The sequence below is a fragment of the Fringilla coelebs genome, assembly GCF_963513975.1.
Source record: "Fringilla coelebs genome assembly, chromosome: 11".
Taxonomy (NCBI): domain Eukaryota; kingdom Metazoa; phylum Chordata; class Aves; order Passeriformes; family Fringillidae; genus Fringilla; species Fringilla coelebs.
In genome coordinates this window covers 12284187-12291019 of record NC_140037.1, presented here as the reverse complement: position 1 = coordinate 12291019, position 6833 = coordinate 12284187, and the positions used below count along the sequence as shown (strand labels likewise).

Sequence of the window (6833 nt, the reverse complement as noted above, 5' to 3'; positions counted from 1 at the left end):
TATGCTCACTTTGGTATGTAACAGCACAGCCCTTTCCATCCGTGGCACTTGGAGCTGGTAGAGCTTCCTGCCAGCCCCGGGACTGGGCAGAGCCCCAAGCTCAGAGCATGGCTGGTGCTTCCAGCCCCAGCACTGCTCCATGCCCAGGCTCTGCCGCAGAGATTGTAAAATTGGTCATGTTTATCGGCACTTTTTTTTTTCCTGGTAATACTGTAAATGTATCAAAGCTGGGTCTGTTTCTACTTTTGATACGTTTCATGGGTGGATTTAGAAGGAGAAGGACCACATGTTGTCTAGAGAAGCATAATTCTAAAAGAATGAAGGAGAAGAAAAACACGGAACGCGAATAAGATTTTTTTCTTCTGGTGCGTTGGGAGATGTTTGCAAGGAAGTGCCCTCTTTGTCGCAGGAGTGGCCGGAGCTGGTTGCTCCAGCCTCACTGCCGCTGGGCTTCTCCCACGTTTGGATGCGGACAGGAGAAGCCCACAGGCGGACGTCATCCGGGGGAGCTCCGAATTTCACGGTGCATTTCCTATTCCCAGCGGACGAAGCCAGGGAGCGTGATGATGCCTTTCAGGACCCCTTGCACCTCCGGCTGGCGCCGGTCCCGCCTCCCAGGTTTCCGCACACCTCCGAGGGTCACCCGGGGAAGGGGCTCGGAGGGCGAGCACCCCCCCGCGCCGCGCTTTCCCTGCGCGCTGCCTTGAAACACGAGATTTGCCCCCAGCCCCAGCCCCGGCCCGTGTGTCGTCACCGGCCGCCCGCCGCGCCCATTGGCTGCGCCAGCGCCGCTGCGGCGGCCCCGCGACGCGCGGGGCGGGCGGGCGCGCGCGCGGCGATTGGCGGCGCGGGGGGACGGGCCGCGCCCGGGGGGCGCTCGGCGGCGGCGGGGGACGGGCGGGGCGGCGATGAGCGACGGCGGCTCCAGGTAACCCCGGCCGGGCGGCAATGAGCACCGCGGCTCCAGGTAACCCCGGCCGCGCAGCAATGAGCGTCCGCAGTTCCAGGTAACCTCGGCCGGGGCGGTTCCAGATAACCCCGGCCGGGCCCTGCGGCCGCCGGCGAAGCGCGGTGCCCGTGGCCGCGTCTGCGGCGCCCCGTCTCTTCTCGACGATGGGAGGATGACGCCGCGGGCAGGGCCGGGGTGCGCCGGTGGCAGGGTTGTCTCTGCGTCTCCGGGGTGCCGCTGCCGTCAGTGACACGTGTGTTGCCGGGCAGTCGGCGGTGGCCGGAGCCCGGTGTCCTGCGGGAAGGGTTCCCGGAGCCGCAGCTGAAGTTGTGTCAGCGCGGCACCGGCCATTAACGCGGCTGCGGTGCGTGTGTTCCCCATCTCCCAACAATGCCGCCTCTGGGCTGCGCTTCTGCAGAGGAGTGAGAAATTCTGAGCTATAAATAACCCCGCCTTTTTTTTTCTTTTTTTTTTTTTCCCTTTCTTTTTTTAATGCTCGTTATTGACAACGCGCATCCGATTGACCTTGGCACCTGCCAAGTTTTTCCCGAAATCCCTTCAGGGAAGGGTGGTCTCTCTCTGTGCGTGCATGGTGGTGCCTGATGCCACACTGAAGCTGGTCCCTGTGCTGGGTTGTCCCTTTGTCCCAGACTTGTACACCAGCCAGCCGAGGAAGTGCTCCAGCGTGATGTCTGGCCGCTCCAGGCTTCCCTCCTCCGGCGGGGGTGGTGCACTCGGCACGAGTGGCCCCTTTTGCTGGTCATTGAGGCAGTTTTCAGATCCAGTTTTCACCGATGCCAGAAAACGAGCCTTCTTTTAGACACAGCGAGGTGTTTAATGTGGAAGGCTGAGGGAATTCAGGCAGGAGAAGCCATGGCTTCAAAGCGAGCAACATCTGAAAGAGATGGTGGGCCCAGGCTGGGAAGAGCGGGGTTGTTTGGGGCCCCTGCAGCCCGAGGGGTGTTGAGGGGCTGGATTTTGCCTCGCCCCGCACCCTTCCCGTGTGCGGGGTGGGCACAGCGTGTGCCAGCAGTGAGCAGCCTGGGTGTCTGTGTGCAGGGTTCGGCAAACCCCCTTAAAGGCTCCGTGCCGCTGATGCCCCACCTGCCCGGATCCGACCCGGCGCCGGGGCTGCCCGAGAGGGGACGCTGCTTTCTCTTGTCTTTCTGGGCACGGTCAGGGATGCCTGCCCAGGGCACCTGGAGGCCGGAGATCAGCAGGGGCTTTGCTGAGCGGCTCTCGGGCTGACATGGACCGCCTCGGAGAGAGGAGGAGGGGAAGGAGGACGGGCTGTCGGGAGGGCCGGAGCCAGGCTGCTGCCTGCCTGCCCGAGCGGGAGGGAGGGGTGATGAGTCCGGCTTCCCTGGCTCCTCTCGTGTGAATCCACCTTCTCTGTGGCTGTCAGGCGGGGAGGAGGGGCTCGGGCACAGCTCCGGAGCCACCCGGGAGGGGGACGTTGTGCCGGGGGAAGTGGAAGTGTGGCACATGGCTGCTCAGGAGCCTCGGCCTTCCAGTCACAGGTTACCAAACGATGTGAGCAGAATGCTGAGTAAATTAGGGGTAAATTAATGAGTTGTAGGTCTGGGGCATGGACAGGTGCGTTGTTCGAGGCCCGGCAGTGAAGGTTGCCATGGCAGGTCATGTGCATGGAGGGGACGGATTCCTGGAGCTGGTGTTCTGTGGTGAGCATAGGCTGGTGAGGGAGGGTGATGCTTGTGGCTGGTTGGAGCTGCATGGGTTGGAGCTGCATTCCTTGAGTGTGGAACTGGGCATGGGAGCTGGTGGCAGGCACGGTGCTGGGGCTGGGGGCTGGCTGGCTTCATAGGTGGGGCGCTGCAAGCAGCTGCCTCTGGGCTGCAGAGGAGGTTGTACTCTGAACCAAGATGTGCACGGATGGCATTTCTTCACTGAGTGACTCTGGATAACTAAAAGTAAGTCTCAGGAGCTCCTGTTACAGGATTAAGTTTCAGACCTCATGGGCCACCACTTGCAGCAGCAACAGTTTGAGAACAGCTGTGGCAGCAGTGCTGCAGGAGGCAATACCCAGGGTGAGCTGCTTTGGTTGTCACAGGCCCTGGGCTTGGGCCTCATTCACCTCAGGGCTCTAACACAAACGTGCTGCCTTTTTGTAGGTACTGATGGGGGCTTTGTGTCTTCTAAGCCAACAGGCCCAGTGAGACTGTGTAGGAGGGTTTCCCAGAAGCTGGAGAGCATTTTACTGCTGACTACAGGGAAGAGAATTTTACTTTTCCAGGTAGACTGTTGACAGGGCAATTTCTCTGTAAGGATCTGACCAAAACTCAGAAAACATGTGGAAGTTGGAGTCTAGATTGTCCTGTGTGTCTTGAGCTGACTCACAAAGCCTAGAAAAACAAAACTGGGCACAAGAAGTTGTCTTCCTCCAACCCCCTGTGTTTCTTTGCAAGTTTTGTACATACAATTCCAGGGATAGATCAGACACATTCAACTCTGTAAAATGTTGTTGGCCATGACTAATGCAAGGGCTGGATTTGCTATCTTTTGGCCTGGCAGCATTTGCTCCTAGAGGAGAGCTGGTTTGTGGGGATAGTCCCATTTTCAGTTCCTGTTCCCTTTGCCTGAAGCTTTCTTCTCTTTTTCTTTTAATACTTTAATTGTGACTGTGGATCCAAGCGTCCCTGGAGCTGCCTGTGTTCTGGGATCAAAACCAGCTGGGAATCTGAAGGTCTTTCAGATCTGCCTGCAGCTCCTCCTTCATTTTAGCCATGCCTGCACAGAACCGGTCGCAGGGGAGATGTTGCCAGATTTGGCTTCCGCTGCTGCTCTGGTTGGACTCCCTGTGACTTTGGGGCATTAACAGTGCTGTCACTTTGTGCTTCTCTGGTTTGAGTACTGATTTCTGTTCTTGCTGTGCTGCAGACAGAAGCCCACTGTGATCTTCCTCTTTCATTACCATCCTTAGCTCATGCCAAAGGTGCTTGAAGCTTTTCTCCAAGAACTTAATGGGGAGGGCTGTGGTACAAAGGAAAGAGAAGAACATGAATTTCACCTGCAGAAATAAACTTTTTCATTGACTAGTGCTATTTTGTATTTAGCTAGCATTTTCTCCCTGTAGCTCTATTTTGCCTTTTACCTTTCAGACACAAATAGCTGAGCTTGTGGATCTTCCCTTATGCTGGCTTTTTTGTTACTTGAAGAATGGCATTACTAATTACCGAGTGGTAATTAGTAGGTTTCACTGGGCTGGGGTCAGCACAGGTAGAGACACTGATGTGAATGTCATCTCTCAGACCTGTTGTCATTAGTTGTCTCCTGCTCCTAGCAGTAATTTTATAATGGAAAAATATGATAAAATTGTGTGGTTTGCTAGTGTATAGTCTCAGTGCTTGGAGTTCTGGAGATTGTTTCCAGGTGAACATCAGCAGCTGTGGCTTGTATGCAGTGAACAGCAAGTGTTTCACTGTGCTTTGTTGGAGATTGCCAAAGGACTTCTCATTTTGCCTGTTCAGTTGCAATGCTCCAACTTAGCTCTGACAGTGCACTGTTTATAAGTTGGCTTCCTAGGTTTTCTGAGACAGGGAATCAGGCTGCAAGGTGGCACTCACTGCCTCAGGTGGTGTGGGATGTGGCAGGTTGGGTGCACCTTGCTCTGGGCAAGCACCATGGCATCCGCCCTGGCAGTGCTGCTGATAGGCATCCAGGAAGCCTGTGATGTTGTTGATGCAGTCTCATGTCCCCCTTTTCTGGAGCTCTTGATCCCAGGAAGCCCTGGGCAGGGGACAGACAGGCCTACAAGTGCTCCAGGTCGTTAGCTTCTGGGGTGGGAGGATCTTTGTGTCAGCATATGGCACCAGCCCTACCTGCAAGTCTGGCTCTTGGAGCACTGGGCTAAGTGCACCTCCAGGTACTCTGATGTCCTGTCTTGTATCACACCTTCCAGAGACAAACTTGGAAGTCATGTTCCTCTTAAAGAGGGGCATATCCTGCTCAGTTAGGAAACCTCTGCTATGAATGTTGCTTTGTTTTGCTCTAAAGGCTTACTGTTCTGGCTGTGTGCATTAAGTGTTCAAGGGTAAAACTGTGTTGTTGTATATTCAGTGTGCTCATTTCCCAACATTAGTTTTATTGTCATTTGCTTATCTAGTAGTGTATAGATGTGACTGAGTCTTGAGTGATGCAGAGCAAAGCATGTCTCAGCCCTGGAGTCTGTGCTGCCATTTCCACAGTTGGAATAGTATTCAGTGCCTCCACGTGCTGGGTTTGGGGCTCGGTGGAGTGCTCTGATACAGCACTGTAAGGGTCAAAGTTGGGGAATGGCAAAGGTAAGGTTGGATACACATCCTTTGCTCTGCTCTGGTTGTATGTACTGTCTTATTGCCATCAGAAGCAGATTAAGGCAGTTTGAATCCAAAACAGACTCAAAGAATCTTTGGGTAATTTCATCTTTGTTTATTGTCCCGGTGGCAAAAGTGTGCTTTCTCAGGGAATGGAAACAAAGATTTGGATATGACCCTTTGACTTCTGAAAGTGACACCTGGCACATGGACCACTGAGCTCTGTGCTGTGGTCCGGCTTGTGCTCATGCACCAGCTTTGCTTTGCCACAACTCAAGGTACTGCAGTGTCATTTTTGTCCAGCCATAGCTGCCCATAAGCCTGATAGAAACTGCCATTTCAACATTGCAGTACGGCACAGACTCCAGACCCAAACCATTCTCATTTCCTTCCTAATCCTCAAGTGTTGAAAGTGCTCTGGCACCCTAGCAGGCTCAGTGTTGCTCTGCAGGGTGTATGCACAGTTCGCTGCATGTGACAAGGGCAGTACTAAAACATTCTCTTGCCTTGTCACCTGGGTGGACTCATTTCTCCAGACAGTACTGTTGAAGGGGCAGCAGCTGTACCCTCCCCCAGCCTCTGTCCATTTGCTAGCATCAAAAAATCAGTTTCCCTATTTAGAAAGGGCACTGGAAAGTACTTCTCTGTGTCTCTTGAGGGGAGTGAAAGGCCTAATGTTTTCCATTTTCTGTCTGCTACTTCTCTATTCCCTATTGTGAACGAGAAAATCCTCCAGATCAGAAATTTTCTAGGCGCTTCCCTGCAGAGAGTCTTGATTCAACCTGCAGTGCCCAGATGCCAGCTCATATTTATCAGGTGCATCCAGCCACTCCCCAGATGAACCACAGGGCTGCTGGTGCATGGTAAACCTGAGAGGGAAAAACTGAAGGCGCACAATTAAAATCCTGGGCATTTGCTAAAGCTGTTTTTAACGTCTCCTGCCTTCACAGGCAGAAGATTGTGGACTTGGATTTGGGTTGCTCTTGATGTGTCACCAGAAAAGCTGTCATATGTGTGTTTGCAGAAATGGAGGCTTGGGAAATGCTTTTAATTGTGATTCCACTCTGCATAACACAGATTGTCAGGCTTTAAGCTCAGGTTTGTTTGTATCAGGGACAGACATTGATACCACAGCTCCTATTGGCGCATGAATATTTTAACAACTGAAACGATGCCTGCTCCAGAAAAGAGCTGCTTACATCCATGTTTGATCTCCTTAGCAAGCCTAGGCAGCTCAGGGTGGCATTTCCTACAGATGTGGGGTGCATCAGCTGTGCTGTGCTATGACTCTCTTCTCTTCATTCTAGAGAATTCAAGCTGGGAAGAAGTGAGATTTCTAGCAAGACTAAAACAGACAGAATTTGCTCCCTGATTTGTTTATTTCTGAGGAAGGTGCCTTGCACTTTGTGGGATGCATGGACCAGAAAGAGGTGGGGTAATATCTGGAAGTATCTAGAGCAGCAGTCGATGGAGATAGACTTCTCCTTTAATTTCTGCCCTATGGCCTGTGCCACAACTTCTCTCCATACTTTTCTTCTCTCTCCACTTCTTCTTGCACTTGGGGAATGCAG

The 6833-nt window shown here is 53.3% G+C and overlaps 1 protein-coding gene across 3 annotated transcripts in view; it reads left to right on the top strand.

The window, feature by feature from the left end:
• Positions 1 to 873: 873 nt before the first annotated feature.
• Positions 874 to 6833, top strand: part of PAK3 (p21 (RAC1) activated kinase 3) — a 72203-nt gene continuing 66243 nt past the window's right edge. The window contains exon 1 of one of the 3 annotated variants that reach the window (XM_084212736.1): positions 874 to 928. The gene's annotated coding sequence lies outside the window, so the exon portion shown is untranslated. Of the gene's footprint in view, positions 1008 to 6833 lie in introns of all 3 variants that reach the window. The other 2 variants (XM_084212735.1, XM_084212737.1) reach the window with 2 other exon arrangements.